The following is a 21,883-nucleotide window of genomic DNA, read 5'->3' on the forward strand; positions in this document are numbered from 1 at the left end:
TGCACCTGGAAACCACCCTGTGGCACCAACTTCACACCTGCTACTGCTTAAACGTTCGCGTGGGTGCGCTAGTTTATTCAGGAAAACATTAGAAAGGATGGCGTGTAGTGACTTCAGCAACCAACAGAAAATGTAAGGGGGACAGGTGAAACTGTGTGCCTCGACTTGGACTCGAACCTGTGATCTCCTGCTTACATGGCAGGCGCTCTATCTATCTTTTTTTCTTTTTCTCATTTTCTCCGTTGTTGATCCTTGTGTTTGGTCGTTGCGGAAGTCACATGAGATCCGTTCGAGTTCGTTTGCTGTTCCTTCCACGCAGTCTTTTTATTACAGAAGCCAACCAGCTCTCTGACCAAACACGCTGAGCCACCATGCCGGCAGCAAATAACAGCCATACTAATTCCATAGCTATTCAGTTTTGCCCCGCGGGGCGTCCATCTGGGCCACCGAGGGCACAGAGGATAGTGCGACTGCAGGGACTATCTCGTGCACGCCTCTCGCGAGACGCCCATTCTCACCTTATATCTCCGCACACTACATTCGTAGTGTCCCTACCCAACACACTCATTACCCGTGGAAGGTATTCTTATCAAGTCTCGTAAGAGTTCGGGTAATATGTGTGCATCCGTACAGAAGAAGAAGGTCATGGCCGGTATTGCCAGAACTATATACTTATATACATAGATAAGGCGTCTGTTCTTTCGGATATGTCCGAAAGAACAGGCACCATATCCATATAAGAAAATAGAAAAATGTGGTGATGCTAGTGAGAGTGTTTTAAAGACTTGATGCAAAAACAACGTATAACATAAAATTTTTGCATATAAATCATAAATATTCCCAGATTAATTGGCCTTCCTGTGTAGTATCATGTAGGCCTACCTGTGAGTATGGCGCCGAACATGCTAGCTGTACTGAACAAGATGGAAGACTCAGCTCAGATCGATGACATCCCATTGGGGGCTACCATTGCACTTCATTTCACGATACTGGCTGTCTCCTAAGCTTCTCTCAGTAGCATGATATAACCCATTGAAATATTCACGGGTATTCTCTTTAGTTAGTAACCTATTTTACTGATAATAGATGCAGTAACTTTCTAGCTAATTTATTTTACCTTACTTAAAATAGATACTACCTCTATCAGTAGGTGAAGCCAACAACATGTCTGAATTAATTATTATTTTTCGGTAGGGGATATCACTGCAGACCTGCTCTGAATCTTGGCGATTCGGGCTGAAGTGAACCATCCTTACACGTTGAAAATGGTGTATGGAATACACTCCGGATGGTTTTCTGTTGAAGAGAAGTGATTGCGAAGTTAGCAGCAGTGGAGGAGAAGAGTGGTATGTTAAGCTTGACTCTTAAGATTTCAATTACCATTCTTAGCACATATGGTCATGGGCTGAAGGCGCATGATCCAGTAAGTGGTAATGTGTTACTGCTAAGGCTAAATCTGAACAGCACTACAACCCGATAAACTGTTTTAAATACTTTCATCGCGTGAAAATAATCGTGTGAAGAAAACATCAAACAGCACGAAAAAAGGCGTAAGCAACAATATCTCCATAGACCTGAATACAAGTTGGTGAAATGATAGTTAATTTCACCGCAAGTGTCCCGCACATGGCCGATATCTAACCACAAAACGTACACCGCTAATTTGGTCAGCTTCAGAATCTGCTCCCTCCCGGTAATTAGGAGGAAGCTCATCTCAATACGGAACACCAAGAAACATTGCAATAACTTTTCCATGTATGTGACGATAAGGAATCGAGACAAACTGAAGCTGTAAATCCCTACAGTGTATGTAACATATAGCATTGTGCCTCCGCAAAGGAATTCTCGCACCTGCAGATGATTAAAATGGCCTTGCCATTGACAGCCTACACCTAGGGATTTCCATAAAACGAAGTACCGTGTTGTGTCGTACTTCAGTTTAGCACATGAAACCGATCATTCCTATTGGGATGCTATTAGAATGATTCAAAACTTCGTACAGTAAATTATTTATTCCCCAAAAAAATGTAGGGATGCAAAAAAATTAAATGATTATGAAATAGACGATGTCGAATTATACCCTACACGTAGCATCCAGATGAACAGAAAATATTTTTGACTTCCTTTAGAGCGCACCAGCAGTTGTCACACTCCCCAGTGGTTCGACGGACACAAAGTGCGCTGATAATGATTAGTGATGAGAAACAGAAGACCTACACTGACTGGCTCTTTCAGAAAAGAAACTGAATGGGCAAGAAAATGAAACTCAAAATATTTAGTGTGAGTTTTTCGCTATCTGCCAAATCGGAGTGCGCACATCACCTACTGAAGTACGGACGGAAGTTGCATTGCAACGATGACCCTCCCGTTGGGGCGTTCATTGTTGTGCAGATGACGTGGCATACCCTTAACTCTCTGCCTACATAGTGGACGCATTATGCATCTGCAAACACCGAGGGCTGAAAGTACCTCGCTACAAGACAGAACAAGTGTAAAGGTTTTTGTTTGCTCACTAGCCAAGAACAAAAATTCACTCAAGTATTCTCTCGTAAAGAAGTACTTCGATGAGTGTCAGAATCCACAGAGAGAAAAAGAATCCGCTCTCGAGTAAACGGATTGACAACTCTGCTTACAGAGAAACGGTTTCACCTGCTCCCTGTGTCGTTGGTCCTCAATATCTAACCGTCAGATTCTCCACTGTGGCGCTCGCCAACGAAGTTTCTGAGTCGATCCCCGCAGGAAAGTACCTCCCCATACCATATCCCGCTCCCTCCTGGACTACCTCCCCACACCATACCCCGCTCCCTCCTGGACAGGATGTGAATGCCTCAGTCGTTGCAAGAACATTGTCTCTCACTGTATGGGTCTTGGACAATCAGCTGAAGCTCGTGCTCTATTCAGAAGATTTTCTCGAAGACCCCATTTCCGCTCCTTTATTCTTAGCCTTCCACAAGTCTCCGCTTTTCTGCGAGAAGCGTACGCGTACCCCGGTCCTTCAGATGAGAATATTCCTCGGAGGCCAGCTTACTGTCAACATTTGTGACCCCATACATTCCTTCGCGCTTAAAGATTGTCTTTTTGCCTTGTTACACCCCTGATGCTCTCCTTCCAGATACGCCATTATGATTTTTTTTCGTTCCAGCTAGTGCAACGTCCCACCTACACTGTCCGCGCTGTTACGGTTCTGCAGTCTGGAGCATTGTAAACCGCCGCCTCATCCGTCTTCTGTCTCTCAGGGCAGTGAACGTCTGCCCCTCCAGAAGACGGCAAGTCTCTTCCCAGTCTCTTTTCACCAAAAGTGGCTTCTAAACAATGTTTGGCCCATGTCGCCATTTCTGCCAGTGGTCAGACATGCAGTACTATGAAAATGGTTAGTACATGGTGATAGCCAGTATCAGACGATGAAATGATCAACAGCTGATTGTGCATCAGAAACAATGATCTCACATGAAAATAAATTGAGGACATATAGATTATTAAATGTATCAGACTAACCCCTCACGGTCTCCAGCGAGAAATATACTGAAGCACGATTAAAGACACGTGTAATGTACCCAAAATGTTCTTTACTAAACTCCAATACAAGTAGCACTGTCAGTAAAGCATGGCCCTTTCTTCTCCATAGGTGTTGGCAGGAGGGTTAGGAACTCAATTCAAATTTTTGCCTTACCTGGGACGAGCGGCAGCTGAAGTTACGTCACTGACCTACTCCAACCACTAAATTAAATGGAATGTACACGTGGATCAAGCCGAATGACCTCCTTGCTTTGTGAAAATCTATAGCAGGAGTGCTCTCTAATTATCTGTAAACATATCTTCAGTGCCAGTTAAAGCAACTTCGTTGCAAATGTAACACAATAATATCTTCGCCACCTTTAAAGCCTGTTTGATACCAGATGAATTCTTTATAAACACTGTGGTTAACGAACCGTGTATGTAATTTGAATTGACGGTTTATGTAGGCATCATACATAAAACCCGTTGCGTTTTAAATTTGTTACGATTCATTGTACCACAACTACGCTCTAAAGTCACATTAATCTGACCACCTATCAGATGCCTGAATAACCATCTTTTGCAGCGTGAGACATGCAGGAAGGGAGTTAATGAGGTTCTAAAAGGTACCACCAGAGCGGTAGAACCATAGCGATTCCAGTGTCTTTTCCAGTGGTGTTAGGCTGCTTGGTTGAGGATCCATGGCGCCAAAAGTCTGATCGAAGTGGTCCCACATATATTCTCTAGTGGGTCTAAATTAGGGGAGTTTGGTGGCCGAGGAGTATGATAAAGTCATCTTGTTGCTCTTCGAACTAAGTTTCTTCGAACCAAGCTGTGGGGCACGTCCTGCTGGTATAAGTCGTTAGGCCAAGGAAATTCAAAATGGATGTGTGGATGGACGTGGTCCCTAAGGTTAGTTGCATACCTGTGTTGGTCCATTATGCCGTCCAGAATGTCTAGATCATCCAGGGAATGGCAGACCATAACACTCCCTCCTCCGGCCTGGTCCGTTCCGACAATTGATGCAGGTACATACACGCTGTCTATCCGATGGAACATGAAACATCATTCATATGCAAAGGCCGCCTGTCGCCACTAAATGGACTTCCACTTGCAGTGTTGGGGTGCTAATTCCAGCCTTCGTCGTCAGTGAACAACAGTAAACATAGATGCATGATACGGGCCTCCGCCTGCCGCAGAAGCCCGTAGCAACGTTCGCTAACCGTCGTTTAGAAGACACTGTTGCCAGTCCCTTGCTGCATCTGTGCGGTCAGTTTCTCTACAGTCTCACGTCTACTCGCTTATATGCACTCTGCAGCCGTCGTTCACCCCTGTCATGCATGGCCTGTGGTGCAATACAGTTGCCTCGGCTCTGGTTTTGGACAGTGTCATTTTACCATACTCGGTATACTTAAACCATGGTGGTACGCGAACAGTTTTACGGACTTAGCCTTTCGGAAATGTTGGCAACCTTGGCCCGACAGACAGTGATCATGTCCTTTTGGGAATCACATAAATCGCTCCATTTTCCCACTATGACATTTACTGCCCTATTTTCCGCATCCTTCCGACACGCTTTATATACCCTCCACTGTTAGTCCTGTCACCTGCTGACTGTAGTAGTCATTGCACGTTAACGTGACTGGACCGAGTAGTTTCTGAGCGGCTGCAGCGCCATCATTAGATGGAGGTGTCACAGGAACATTATTTTTTGGACACTTTGCAGCTAGGCGTTAGAGTCGTGGTGAATACAATGTAGTATCCCTGTTCACTAGCCACAGGCATACCAAGAACAATTTTTTCCGCCTGTTGGACGACAGACTGTTTTGGTGGACACCCAGTGGGACCGAGAGAAACCCATTTGTACACATCGCCCCCTCCCTTCCCCTCCCCACAGCCATCTCCAGCAGACAAGTACTACTCAAGGCTGCACAGAGAGGGAAGGTTGTTGTTGTTGTTGTTGTGTTCTTCAGTCCTGAGACTGGTTCGATGCAGCTCTCCATGCTACTCTATCCTGTGCAAGCTTCTTCACCTCCCAGGACCTGCTGCAGCCTACATCCATCTGAATCTGCTTAGTGTATTCATCTCTTGGTCTCCCTCTACGGTTTTTACCCTCCACGCTGCCCTCCAATACTAAACTGGTGATCCCTCGATGCCTCAGAACATGTCCTACCAACCGATCCCTTCCTCTAGTGAAGTTGTGCCACAAACTTCTCTTCTCCCCAGTCCCATTCAATACTTCTTCAGTAGTTATGTGATCTACCCATCTAATCTTCAGCATTATTCTGTAGCACCACATTTCGAAAGCTTCTATTCTCTTCTTGTCTAAACTATTTATCGTCCATGTTTCACTTCCATACATGGCTACACTCCATACAAATACTTTCAGAAACGACTTCCTGACGCTTAAACCTATACTCGATGTTAACAAATTTCTCTTCGTCAGAAATGCTTTCCTTGCCAATGTCAGTGTACATTTTATATCCTCTCTACTTCGACCATCATCAGTTATTTCGCTCCCCAAACAGCAGAACTCCTTTACTACATTAAGTGTAAGATGCAATAAAGACAGTATATGTTTCATGACCAATTTTCTGCCACGTCGGTGTCGGAGAATTTTAAGCCCTTTAGGAAACCTTCAGTCCTTAGCTCACCCGGCACCTACACAGAAACTCTTCGCCATTCCACTACGTTAGGCCGAGTGGTGTCCGAACGCCTAGTAAGGAGACGTACTTGCTCGACTCCTCCCTGCTCGTCGCAGCTTGTTGCAATGAGCATGCCGAAGCCATTATTAGACGAAGCAAGAACACCAGTGACCCGAGTCAGACCACCGACTCAAACACAACTTTTTTATGTCTGTGGACTTCTCCGTAGTACAGTCTCAGTCCTCACATCTTCCGCATCTATAGGAATACCGTCAAGTGGTTAGAGAGCCGTGGCTGCAAGCCGAAAGCCTAAACAATCTGTAAGATTAATGTTGTCTTATTTCGAGCGAACAGAACTGCCTATGATATGTCTTGAATATAAGATGCATTTAAAATAGAAATCTGGAATAAGTAAGGTATTATTTATGGACCCTCTGCCATTGGTCTTGCCAACTATTATCGCCATGCTTACTCCTTTTCCTTTATAGGGGGACAGAAAATATTAAGCATCGGTTGTCATGGACGTTAATGAAACGTTCCAGCCAACCATTGGCTGGACCGTTTCAAGTGAATATCCGTCATGAAATGTAAAACTTTCTTGTAAGTGTGACATGTAAAATATTTATTTGTAATTTGAAATATGTATATGTATAAGAGAGCTAAACGAAGAGAATGAACGGACGAACCAAGGAAGATGTTAAAAGGGGACCAGTACAGGCAAAGGAAGTCTACTAGTATCAAACATAGGCAGCGATTTGAGGAAGTAATTTACGATGATGAATGTTTGGAGCAAATCGTTGTATGTCATGACTCATGGACAGTGGGAAAAGCAGAAAAGAAGACAGTCGAAGCCTTTTAGGTGTCCGACTACAGAAATAAGTTGAAAATTAGATGGACTGATACGGTAAGATACTTGTACCCAGCACGGTCGGCGAGGAAAGAAATACAGTATGTCGGAAACACTGACAAAGAGAAGAGACAGGGTGATAGAAGATATGGTAAGACACCAGGGGATACTTTCCATGGTCCTAAAGGACGCTAAAAACTTTTCAGGGAAACGGTGATAGAACTACATGCAACAAGTAACTGAGGCAGTCGGGTGCCACTCCGAGATGAAGACGATGGCATGGGAGAAGAAAGAACAGTAGTGGACCGCATTACACGAGAGGACAGAGAGAGGGATGGGGAGTAGGGGGAGAAAAAGAGATAAAGAGGGTGGGTGGAAGGGAGGAATGCAAGTTCTCGAGAGAGTGGGACACATGAGTTAAAAAAGATACAACAGTTCCATCGACGTTTTACGATTTTTCAGTGGAGTTTGTACCAATAAAAAAGTTGAAATTCATCAGGAAGAGGGTTTTCGAAGCGCAAAGCAGCGAGTATGCTGTAGAGGAAAATCAGTGCTGAGTTGTAGGTAAAATTGTTTTGCAAAGAATGAAAGATACTTCCTTTTGGCTGTGAGGAAGAAGAGGTGTCAGTTCTAATTATGAAGAAGTAACTGTGAGAGAATGTCTACATAATTTCGACTTTTTATGTTGAACAAAAGCGTAGATATAAATTATAAAATTACTGTCTATTCACATACAAGGAACGTCCATAGATAAGTTTTCCTGCTTTGCAGAGCTACATTGCAACCGCATCCCGAACTGTGATTCTGTCAGAATACTTCTCAGTTATCACAACAGCAAAATTGGCTGCAGAATATTTATTCACGGCAGATACCTTGATATAACAGCTAGCAATTTTCGCCAGTTGAATCTGGAAGTGCTACGTAACAATTTTGCACAGGGAATCGGTGCTCAAAGATCATTCTATGAAGCTGGTGGTCAGCGAAGAAGATATGCTAAGAAGATAAGGTGGTTGACCTTGTCATCGTGTGAGAAAATCTGCCATACTCTTGAAAAACAACAATCGAATACACAGGAACGCATTAAATGCCTTTAATGATGGAACAGGAGCTTAGTTCAGGCTTGCAATACACATTAACATAAATTCTGACGAATATTTACTATGTAACAACACCGTCACTATCCCACTTTAATGAAAGAGTAAATACCAGAGTTGCGATTGTGAATGTGTTATGTTTGAGGACATGTTTGAGAACTACGATAGATTCCCATGTGTCCTCATGAGTTGGGTCTGAATGATATAAAAACAAAAAAAAAAAAATTGCTGTTGGAAGAATTTTATTAAACCGTTTAACATATATGGAAGCACAAACTAAAGTTATTTAACTACACCCAAGTTACAGCTAACCGTCGATACCAGAGCGTCCTGAAGATCGCAGCAAACGTGTCGAAACGTTGAGCGTCTAAAAGAAATTTTATAACACTACACGGCCTAATAACCTAAAGGCTCAACACTTGTTCAAATGGAAAAACAAGTGAGGAAAGATTAATAACTATTGCAGAAAAGAGGGCTACAGCAGTGTCCCTTGAAATTTATAATTACATTAGATTAGTTTAGATTAGTACTTGTTCCATAGATCATGAGTACGACACTTCGTAATGATGTGGAACGTGTCAGGTTAATAAAAGGTGTCTATACAAGATATTACGTTACACAAAATATTGCATGACACTTAATATTTTTAATTTTTTATGGGGGTTGGAGAAATTACCCACTTACTTTATCCAAAAATTCATCTAATGAATAGAATGAGTTGCCATTAAGAAATTCTTTTAATTTCCTTTTAAATGCTATATGGCTATCTGTCAGACTTTTGATGCTAATAGGTAAGTGACGAAAAACTTTTGTGGCAGCATAATCTACTCCCTTCTGAGCCCAAGTTAGATTAAACCTTGAGTAGGGAAGATCATCCTATCTCCTAGTGTTGTAGCCATGTACACTGCTATTACTTTTGAATTCGTTTGGATTGTTAATAACAAATTTCGTAAGTGAATATATATATTATGAGGTTACAGTGAAGATCCCTAGCTCTTTAAATAAGTGTCTGCAGGATGATATTGGATGAGCTCCAGCAATTATTCTGATTACACGCTTTTGTGTAATGAACACTCTTTCACTCAATGATGAGTTACCCTGGAATATGATGCCATATGAAAGCAGAGGTTGAAAATAGGAGTGGTAAGCTAATTTACTGAGATGCATATCGCCAAAATTTGCAGTGACCCTAATAGCATAAGTAGCTGAACTCAAACGTTTCAGCAGAACATCAGTGTTTTTTTCCACTTCAACCCCTCATCAATGCATACACCAGAAATTTGGAATATTCTACCTTAGCTACCGATTTTTGATCGAAGTCTATATTTATTAATGGTGTCATTCCATTTACTGTGTGGAACTGTATATACTGTGTTTTGTCAAAGTTTAATGAGAGCACATTTGCAGAGAACCACTTATTGATTTTCTGAAAAACATTGTTTACAATTTCACCAGTTAATTCTTGTCTTTTGGGTGTGATAGCTATACTTGTATCATCGGCCAAAAGTATTAGCTTTGCGTCTTCGTGAATATAGTATGGCAATTCATTAATATATATTAAGAACAGCAGAGGACCCAAGACCGTTGCGGCACCCCATTCTTGATTGTTCCCCAGTTTGAGAAATCACCAGTTTTTTGCATATTACGTGAACTGCTTATTTCAACTTACTGCACTCTTCCAGGTAGGTATGATTTAAACCATTTGAGCGCTGTCCCATTCATACCACAGTACGTGAGCTTATCTAGAAGTATTACATGATTTACACAATCAGAAGCCTTTGATAGACCACAAAAAATCCCAACGGCTGACTTCCGGTTACTCAGAGAATTTATTATTTTCAAATTCTCTTACAAGTGTACCGTGAAATAAGTTATATTTTAAATTAGCATCAGGTTCCTTGTGCACCTCATCCCAGTCTAACTGCTGAAGATTTTCTCTGAAATTTCTAATTGTTGAGTCATTAATTGAATGCACAACTTTGGAGGGTAGTTTTGAATTACTGAATCGAGCTATGTCATATACTGTAAATAGTTGAGCATCATGACCAGAAAGGCCATTCTCTACAGGACAAGAATTTATGTTTTTAATCCTACCTTAGTCTATAACAGTGTTATCTATCAATGTGCTGCTGTCCTTTACTACCCAAGTAGGAAAATTAATGACAGATGTCAAATTGAAAGAACGGAGCAAGACTTCCAGGTCATTCTTCCTATTACACTCTTTCAGTGAATCAACATTGAAGTTCCCACAAATAATAATTTGCTTTCCCCTATCTGACAGATATCACAACAAGACATCCAAGTTTTCCAGGAATAAATGAAAATTTCCTGAAGGGGGCCTATATACTGTTACAATTATAAAAGAGCCCTCCTATAGTTTAAGTTGACAGGTACATGCTTCTAAATGTTTCTCTAGACAAAACTTTTTTGTATCTAAGCTTCCTACACAGTGATAACTATTGAGATATATGGCAACTCCTCTCACCTTATTCTCTCTACTCATATGTGCAGCTACCGTATAAAAACTTATATTTACCTTTTCCAAATCAGACACAATGTGATGCTGAGACAGGCATAGTATATCTATTACACTATCAGATTCATTGTCATCTAAAGAAACCAGGAGCTCATCTACTTTATTCTTCAGTCCTGGAATATTTTGGTGAAAAATGGTAACATTATTTTTTACTTTACTTTTGCGAGAATCTACTTTTTTCTTTAGTCAACCAATATTTTGGTTAAATATGGTAACATTATTATTTACTTTCCTGTTGTGAGAATTTTGTGAGTTCTGGACCTCTTTAGCACCAGCCTGCCTGAACTTCTCATTGGATACTAATATTAGTCTAAAAAAGAGGTACATCCATGAGTACTAGTGTCCCTCCTTATGGATTTCGCTAACAACCCTGCCAGTTTATCCTTCCCTTTCCTACTGAGGTGTAGGCCATGCCTTGTGAAATCCCCCCTATCAATAGCCTCGACAGGAACCAATCCAATGTCCGACAGAGTGGCCGCCCTACGCAACTGATCCAACTCCATATTTACCCTCCTGACAGAGCGGTTCAACTCGGGCTGATCATGCCGCACGAAAGCAGGCACCAGCCCAACATTGGTATGTGTCGCTGCAGAGGCTATTTTTAGCAGGTCATACTCAATACTGTAGTCCTGATCCCTATCGATACTGTTTCCCACTCCACCCACTATCATCACATGATCCTGCTTTGCGAAACCCTTGCACAAGGAGCCTATATCCTCTACCACCTGGCTTAGACATGCACTTGGCTTGAAAAAGTTTGTGACCTGGTACCTGTCACCTAATTTTACCTGTAAAATCTGGCCCACACATCTTCCATGGCTGCTGCCTAATCAAACTCGAACCCATATTCCCGTTTATTTCTTTCGTGTGTCAAAGCAATATGGGTACACAGAGAAGACAGCGAACGAGACAGCAAGAATTACGTGGCCAAGCGAGTGGATGAACGGAAAGTCTGAAGTCAGACACCTATCACTTAAACGTGCAGATGACTATCATACGAGCATGGGATAACGAAGCTTATCAGTGTATGACCGAAACTCCAGGCACCTTAAATATGACCGTGAGCGCGATAAAGAGACACTAGAACGTGAGAGATAATCAACCGAGCAGTGCCGCCACCACACCTATGACTATTTAAACCCTCAGATCAGGGGCACAGAACAGCGTCGGTATTTTTCGGCAGCAGACATGAGGACTCTGGTGCGTACCTTCAGAGGTACTGAATATTTTAAACTCGGCAGCACAACGGTTTCCTTATGATTTCACTTACATTTTCAGTTTTACGTAGAATAGTAGCTTACCACTGCTGTCTCACTTGGTCGTAATTATTTCCTCGAATCATATTTTTGCCTATTGTGTCTTTTCTATGGACATCCTTCTAAGCATCTCAGTCAAACAAACAGCAGAAGCAAAGGTGATTGTATCAATGTTTCCTTGGTTCGTCTGCTGCTGAAACCACTAACGGATGCAGTTTTAGTTTTCAGAAATCCGAATATTTCCGTAAACTACACTCCTAGAAATGGAAAAAAGAACACATTGACACCGGTGTGTCAGACCCACCATACTTGCTCCGGACACTGCGAGAGGGCTGTACAAGCAATGATCACACGCACGGCACAGCGGACACACCAGGAACCGCGGTGTTGGCCGTCGAATGGCGCTAGCTGCGCAGCATTTGTGCACCGCCGCCGTCAGTGTCAGCCAGTTTGCCGTGGCATACGGAGCTCCATCGCAGTCTTTAACACTGGTAGCATGCCGCGACAGCGTGGACGTGAACCGTATGTGCAGTTGACGGACTTTGAGCGAGGGCGTATAGTGGGCATGCGGGAGGCCGGGTGGACGTACCGCCGAATTGCTCAACACGTGGGGCGTGAGGTCTCCACAGTACATCGATGTTGTCGCCAGCGGTCGGCGGAAGGTGCACGTGCCCGTCGACCTGAGACCGGACCGCAGCGACGCACGGATGCACGCCAAGACCGTAGGATCCTACGCAGTGCCGTAGGGGACCGCACCGCCACTTCCCAGCAAATTAGGGACACTGTTGCTCCTGGGGTATCGGCGAGGACCATTCGCAACCGTCTCCATGAAGCTGGGCTACGGTCCCGCACACAGTTAGGCCGTCTTCCGCTCACGCCCCAACATCGTGCAGCCCGCCTCCAGTGGTGTCGCGACAGGCGTGAATGGAGGGACGAATGGAGACGTGTCGTCTTCAGCGATGAGACTCGCTTCTGCCTTGGTGCCAATGATGGTCGTATGCGTGTTTGGCGCCGTGCATGTGAGCGCCACAATCAGGACTGCATACGACCGAGGCACACAGGGCCAACACCCGGCATCATGGTGTGGGGAGCGATCTCCTACACTGGCCGTACACCACTGGTGATCGTCGAGGGGACACTGAATAGTGCACGGTACATCCAAACCGTCATCGAACCCATCGTTCTACCATTCCTAGACCGGCAAGGGAACTTGCTGTTCCAACAGGACAATGCACGTCCGCATGTATCCCGCGCCACCCAACGTGCTCTAGAAGGTGTAAGTCAACTACCCTGGCCAGCAAGATCTCCGGATCTGTCCCCCATTGAGCATGTTTGGGACTGGATGAAGCGTCGTCTCACGCGGTCTGCACGTCCAGCACGAACGCTGGTCCAACTGAGGCGCCAGGTGGAAATGGCATGGCAAGCCGTTACACAGGACTACATCCAGCATCTCTACGATCGTCTCCATGGGAGAATAGCAGCCTGCATTGCTGCGAAAGGTGGATATACACTGTACTAGTGCCGACATTGTGCATGCTCTGTTGCCTGTGTCTATGTGCCCGTGGTTCTGTCAGTGTGATCATGTGATGTATCTGACCCCAGGAATGTGTCAATAAAGTTTCCCCTTCCTGGGACAATGAATTCACGGTGTTCTTATTTCAATTTCCAGGAGTGTATATCTTTTTACACTTTTTCCAAAAATACAACTGGTACTGTTATTCGCTTATAGTTCTGTTTTCCTCAGGAATAGTGCAGAATGTTCTCAATTTTATTGCTGTTACGTAGCTATTAATGTTCAGTGTACACTTATTACTGCTGTATTAAGTCACATAAACCACTTTTCATTTAGTTACAATAGTTTAAAACATATCACATCGTATCAGTATCATGTGTAGACTGTAACGTATTGGATGTGATTGCATCCAGATCAGCCGGTACGACTGCCATATTGTATAAAATGAAAAACGGAATTATCGTTTCAAGTAAACTCTAATCCAATTATTATGTACACTACAGTCATTGAGAGTACTTTAAGAAAACAAATTAATTCATTGTATTAACATTAATTGAAGTAGTTGATGTATATAAAATGCAACAGGCTACTTCTTTTTAGAGTCCGATCGGTTCCAAAATTAAAACCATAATGAAAATCCTATGAAGTTTTGGCAGACGTGCTACCCCATTTCTCTAGTAAGCCCGTCGATCGCTTCAGTCGCATTTTGAATTATGAGAGCTCAGTGGTCACGTAAAGATGCCCCCAGGTCTTAAGTGCATGCGGACACTTTTTTTTCTGAGGTCGTCAGTCCCCTAGACTTATAACCACTTAAACCCAACTAAGCTAAAGACATCACACACATCCATGCCCAAGGCAGGCTGCGAACCTGCGACCGTAGCAGCAGCGCGGTTATTATGTGCAGCCTACACAACGTAAATCTGATGTTTGACAGAAAAGTGCGCCAATGTTGCAGGAACTTTGAAGCAGGACGTTCAGACGTCCATGACGCAGACGGTCAGGGAAGGAAGCAACTGCCATCAGATGACCTTGTTCAGCGAATGGGTCAGGCTATTCGGGAAAATAGTATGTGAAGGTGAAAGGTGGCTACACTGAGCCACAGCGCCAGAGATCGCTAGAGAGCATTGTTCCGCCGCCTCCACGGGCTGTCATTATTGAGATGTGCTAGAAGTCAGTGCTTGTCCAGGACTCGTAGTAGTCAGTTCGTGTTGAGATGTGCTAGTAAGGAGTGCTTGCTGAGATGTGATACTGAAAAGTTCTTGTTGAGATGTGGTAATAGCGAGTCGGTGTGGAGATATATTGTAATTATGAGAGTGATTTTGGTCAATATATGAAGGTAACGAAACTTGATTTATTTTTCATTATTTCCATGTTTTAAATAATGTGTCATTACAGGTTCAGTCAACAAAGCATCTGGCTTGTGTTCTTGGATTAGAGTGTAATTGTGGTTCTCTTGAGTAATTATGGTATTTGCATTTTCTTTAATTAATTCAGTATAAATGGTATTTGAAATTCTTGTCTTTTGAAGAAGAACCGTGCCAGATGTGTACGTTGAGTCATACTTCCACACACAGAACAGTTACACTTGTGCTTTGGTTTCGTAGGTTTTATAGTTGCTGGGGGCTTAATTAATTAATTGTGTTAATGAAAATTTCCATTTCATTCTTCGTTATTGTTCAATGCAGTCAGATTGCGTAATAATACGAGTCAGGGCCAACCGTTTACGAGACTTCGTAATCGGACAGACAGCTGCTAAAGCAAGAAATCAAAATCATTTTCATTACATTTAATTAAGCCCCCATGCACGTGGCGACCGCTGCTTCGGATCGTCCCTTGGAATTCTTCTGATTGTGTAGACAGTAGTATTGTTGTAGTAATTTGTAGTTTAGTAATTGTAGTCTATATTGCATGTGTAGATTTGGTAATTAGCATTCTTCTAATGGTATTTTTCAAAATTTAATTTTTATTGCCTTGTATACGCGTTTGACGATTTAGTGCAATTATTTCAATTGTTCGTTAATCGTGTTTGAGGGAAACATTTCGAGTGAATGATTGTTGGAGATAAAGTGTCATTGTGTGCAATTTTCATATAGTGACGAGTTTTGTATATTTTGTAAATGATTACGCGATCAATGAAAAAGGCAAAAATGATGAATAGTGAGAATGACGAAATTGTTAACATGGCGAACTCGCCAACAGAGGAAAACAGTGTGATGAATAATGAAGTGGAAAACAATGTAATAAGTCGGGAAAATAGTCCGGAACCATTTCAAAATTTTCCTCAATCAGAAAATTTACAGAATATGAGATTAACGATAGAAGATTCTGAAATAGTATCGAACACAGATAGCTTTACAGCTATGACGAAGGAAACTGGTTTTGCGGGAAATGTTAGGGGCGAAAAGAATTGCGAACCGGCTACTATGGAGCAGTTGATGGGTGCAATATTAAATCTGGGATCACAAATGGGAACAATGGTAACACAGATGGGAACAATGGAAACACGAATGGAAACAATTAAAACAGAGATAGGAACACGGTTAGACTCACAAGGATCTGAATTAAAAACCGAGATGGGAACTTTGGGATCTGAATTAAAAACTGATATGGGAACAATGGAAACACAGTTACGATCTGAATTAAAAACAGTGGGATCACAAATAGGAACAATTAAAACAGAGATGGAAACAATGGAAACACGGTTAGACTCACGAATAGGGACATGTTTCAAAAATATGAAAGATGAGTTAAAGAAAGAAATCAGAGAAGAAGTACAACCGATTTTGAATTCTCACAATAGTAGATTAATTGCAGTAGAGATTAGACAAAGGGAACAGGATCGAGAACAGGAAGAAAGAGATCGCGTGATAGTACAAAAATTTTCAGAGTTAAATTTACAACGTGCACACGATAAGGAAGAAATATTTGAGAGAATCGAGGAATCCGTACCAAATGACAGAATAAATAACTTAACGCAACAGTGTGAACAGTTAACTACTAAATGTGACAATACTGAAACCCGAGTTGCGACACTTACGGAAGACGTAAATAAACAGAAAGAGCAATTAGGTGACTTATCGGAAAGAGTTGAGGAGATTTCAGATAAATTGACAAATCTTAGTTTAAATGGGGATAGAGATTCAGATGATACAGCTCCATTACCATTTGCAGAAACCGAAGAGTACCAGAACATAAATAAGCATGTTGAAAATCAGGGAAAGTTTAATGAACGCGTTAAAAGGGAAGTAGAGGCATTACGAAAGCAAGTCAAACAAATCGAAGGTGAAATCGTAGGAAAAGACAGCAGAAGAAATTTAGAATCACAGATAGCAGAGGGCTTTGAAGAAGATAATTTGTTTCATTTACGGGACGCAACAAGAGAGCGCCAGGCGCGCGAACTTGACAATAATCGACATTCAAACTGGGACAGACGCGGTAGGTCTTTGTCGCCACGAGGCGAAAACTTTGACTATAAACACTTTTTGACTGTGCGGAAATTTAAGATCTTCCGCAATTCTAAAAATGACATACATCCATGTGCATGGTTAGATCAATTTATGTATGCACTCCCACCAAATTGGCCATTAAGTCACAAACTGGAATTTATGTGTGGATATTTAGAAAACGAACCGGCGACGCGGATGCGCGCACTCATTAGAGATTGTAATAACCTAAATGATTTTTATCATGCATTTCTATCGGCATATTGGTCCGAAAACACGCAAGACAGAGTCAAACCCAGTCTTATTATGCAGCGTAATTTCAAACAGTCTGAGTTCCGCACGCCAGCGGAATATTTTGAAGACATGATTCGAAAGAATCAGTTCCTTTCCAACCCTTATAGCCCGACTGAATTAATTCGCATTTGTTTAACTAAGCTGCCACAATCCATAAGACAAATTGCTTTAGCTGGAAGATGTAAAGACGACATTGAGACTTTCAAGACTTTGTTACAAGAACTTGAGTATGACAACGACGACGGGACTTCTTGTAACTTTTTCAGTAACAGTAATTACGATAGATTTTCAGAGAAAAGGGATAGTGATCGGAACGGGCGTTATATGGGTAATTTTGAGAATGACAGACGTAACAGACAGGACAATAGATACCAGCCTTATGACAATAACAGACGTTCTAACAGAAATTACACAGACAATTATAATAACGGTAATTCGTACCGGAATGATCAATCATACGGAAACAGTAATCGGTATCATCAAGACAGAAATTATTCATACAATAATAGAAACTCTTACTACAGAAATAACCAGGGTAGTAGGTCTAACAATAATTTCAGAAGTGACAGTCGAAATTATACAAGAAGTAATTATGCAGACAGACAGGAAAACAGAAATTTTAATAACAGACACAACCAAGAATTTGCATCTAACAGACAGGAAGGACCTAATTGGCATCCTCCGCGTGACAGAAATTCAGAGAGACAAGTGGAAATAGTAGAAATTGATCCGCGAAATGTCGGGAATAATCAAAGACGTGACGCAAACAATCGACAATGACTAGCAGCTTCGGCTTCTGGCAGCAATATAGACGGTTCAGAAAGTAATGACACTACGACTTTACACTACGTACGCCTGGAAGACATGAGAGACATTTTGCTAGATGAAAAGGAAAATAATGTAGACGCATTTTTACATCCTGTTATTGAAGTATGTGTGGGTAAGAATAAGTTCACTGCAGTTTTAGATTCTGGGAGCCCATTGAACGTCATTAGTGAATCGGTTTTTCGTATATGTGAAAGAACCATTGCCTGTCCTGTGTTACCTATTTCTAAAACTACAATTCGAGGAGCGATTTCTGGAAAAGGTGTGGAAGTTAAACAACAGACCAACCTAAATTTCATTTGTCAAGGATACGAATTTTCTGCTAATTTTATTATTGTTCCATTACTCAGTACACAGATTATATTAGGTATGGAGTTTCTTAACGCACATAAGGCAATTTTGAACTTTAAAGAAGGAAGTGTGAATTTGACTGTTGCCGGAATGCCGAAATGTTTGAAATTTTTCGAGTGTTTAGCAAGATCTGAATCAGATACAAAATGTTTAAGGTTTCTTACTTCTGATGCTTTCGTTGAGCATTATGACGACAGTGTGTTTATTCATGACAATGACAATAGATACAGAGACGCGATGGAGGATATAATTAGTAGCGAAGAATTAATTAATGAAAAGGTTAAAAAAGCTGAAGTGCCAGATGACGTTGCAAGAGAAGAGCTGCACCATATTTTGACTTCACATGCTACAGTGTTTAGTCATCACACAGGAACTATACAAGGCTTACAATATTTATTTAAAGTTAAAGAACACACACCATTTCGAGGAAGAACGTATGCTATTCCTTTGGCTTACAGAGACAAGGTTAAGAATGAACTTCAATACATGTTAGATCAGGGCATTGTTGAGCCAGCAGTCAGTCCTTATACCAGCCCATTACACGTTGTTGTTAAAAAGGATGGATCAATTCGTTTGGTTCTGGATTCCAGACAGATAAATAATATTATTATTCCTGAAACTGACCGTCCACAAAATTTAGATGAACTTCTTCAACATTTCCATGGAATTAAAGTTTTATCCACGATTGATATGCGCGCAAGTTTTTGGCAAATAGAACTCCACCCTGATTGTAGAAAATATACTGCCTTTTTAGCCTTCGGTAACTGTTACCAGTTTCGGAAATTACCATTTGGACTTACTGTATCTTCAGCAGCATTCATTCGTAGCTTAAATGAAATTTTACCTGCTTATCTTCGTGACAATATTACTTCATATGTTGACGATATTCTTATTGCTAAACGTTCTTGGAGTGAGCATAACAAAATTTTGGATTCATTATTACGTATTTTTGCACGAGTTGGCATGACAGTGAACTTCGAAAAATCAGAATTTGGTCGTTCTCAGGTGAAATTTCTCGGTCACATTATTTCTACAGAAGGTATTCTTCCCGATCCAGAGAAACTAGATGCTATTCGTAATTATGCTGTTCCTACCACAAAACGTGATGTTCGTAGTTTCCTTGGTGTCTGTAATTTTCTTAGACGCTTTGTTAGATTGGACAATTTGGCCACACCTCGTTTATGTGAACTATCTGGAAAGAAATCTAATTGGTGTTGGGATGAGGAAGCTCAATCAGAATTTGAACAACTTCGTGATGCTTTAGTTGCTGCTCCACTTCTTTCACATCCGGATTTATCTAAAGATTTTTGTTTGGCGACGGACTCATCATACAAAGGCCTAGGTGCACATTTATTTCAAGAGATAGAAGAAAACGGCGTTGTAGTACAGAAGACTATTGCATTTGGAAGTCGTGTTCTCTCTAAATCCGAAAAGAATTATTCGATTACGGAACTTGAAGCTTTGGCTGTTGTTTGGGCTTTCACAAAATTTCGCACATTTTTGTTTGGCAGACATACTAAGGTTTACACCGATCATCGAGCTCTGGAATTTCTTATGTCAACAAAATTAACTCACGGCAGATTGTCACGATGGGCGTTGTACCTACAGGAATTTGATTTTCGTATTTTTTACATACAGGGATCTTCAAATATTGTTGCTGATGCTTTATCACGTGCACCTATGGGTTTGAAACAAAGTGCTGAAGAGGACGGCAAAGAAAACCATTATTGTTTGATGTACATTCAAGGTGTTGCGTTTGAGAACTTTATTTCGTCTTCGCTCCAGGACATCGCTAAGGAGCAAAATAAGGATCCAATCTGGAAGGACATTAAGGAGAAGTGGAGGAGAAAGGAAAGCGTAGCGATCAGACAGTATTATTTAGTTCGCAATGATATTCTTTTCAAACGAAAATCGGTCGACAACTCTGTTTGGTTAGTTTGTATTCCTGATGAGTGGGTCAATAAATTGATTTGGTACACACATTTCAGTTATGCGCACTTTGGTCCCAGGAAATGCTTTCATAAATTACGAGAAAATTGCTACTTCAGTAATATGGAAAAACGTATTCGATCTGTTCTTGCCAAATGCAAATTATGTCAAAAGGCTAAGCCGCCAACAGTTTCGCACAGAGCACCGTTGTTTCCTATCATTCCAGCGAAATTAAAGGACATGGCTGCAGTCGATTTGTTCGGTCCAGTGGTTCGTTCTACTAATGGTTTTGCGTACATTTTCGTAGCAGTGGAATTGACATCAAAATATGTGTGTTTTACACCTTTACGCAAAGCAACAGCTCGTTCAGTATCTAACGCTTTCATCAAACATTTTCTTAAAGAAGTGGGTCATGTTGATAAGGTTATATCAGATAATGGATCACAGTTTCGCTCTAAAATTTGGCTTCGTACTCTACGGCGTCGTAAAATTAAACCAATCTTCATTTCACTTTTTCACCCTCAATCTAACGCTTCAGAAAGATGGATGAAGGAAATCAATAAATTGTGCCGTCTTTATTGTCATCAGAATCACAGAACTTGGGATCAGTATCTTCATATTTTTCAAAACATTCTGAATGAACTTCCTAATGACTCAACTTCTTTACCGCCTCTATTGATATTAAAAAATAAAGTACCAACAAATCGCATTTCTGAAATCGTTCCTTTTCCGCCTTCACGGAAACTGCGGCATTCTGAAATTGTGAACTTGGCTCTACGAAATATTGCGTCTGCGGCTGCAAGAAGAGAGAAATCAGCTAAACGTCCTGGTCGTTTAAAAATTTTGTCAGTTGGTCAAAAGGTGTTAATTAAATCTCATCGTTTGTCTCATAAAGGAAAAGGCTTGTGTCGCAAATTTTTTCTGCTTTATAACGGTCCATACAGAATTCGCAAAATTATTCATGATAACACTGTTGAAGTAGAAACTCTTAAATCTCGGCGTTCTAAGGGAATACATCACATATCGAATGTTAAAATTTTTGTGGAATGACATGCTTTTGAGAAACTAACAGCTACATGTAAACACGCAGAGAATGCAAGAGTACCGCGCTGTGTTTTGGCGGCGGCACATACTCAAAGCAACAGTCAAGTCGGCGCGCCGCACAAGACAGTCGTTGACCGCAAACAATTACTTCCTACGTCACGCGCCTACAGCTGATCGAGCACTCAGTGCGAATGCACTGACAGCCGTAAACAAATACACAGTTTAATTTCTCTGACTAAATTCTGTATAAAGCTATGGTGATTTCAAAAATTATGTTATTAACGTTCAGTATTTTTCAGGATACGGTTGTATAAAGTATTTAAGACCTTCAGGTAAATTCTGTGCGTGTCCGACGTTAAGAGGACTTGCTATGGAGAAAATTTCAGGAAGAATGTAATTTAAAAAAAAAAAAAAAGGGAAGTAAAAAAAAAGGTAACGATTAATTGAGTTTATTTTTCAGGTAACATAATTCCACTTAGGTACGTACTTTAGACGTAATTTGCTGCTCGCGATTACGTGACTCATACTTTGTGCTAATTTCATGTTCTATGAATTTACTTGTGAAGCGACGTGCTTGCGCACATTAACTGATTTTGACAGTGATTGACTAA

Source organism: Schistocerca nitens, chromosome 4 (assembly GCF_023898315.1).
Source record: "Schistocerca nitens isolate TAMUIC-IGC-003100 chromosome 4, iqSchNite1.1, whole genome shotgun sequence".
Lineage (NCBI taxonomy): Eukaryota > Metazoa > Arthropoda > Insecta > Orthoptera > Acrididae > Schistocerca > Schistocerca nitens.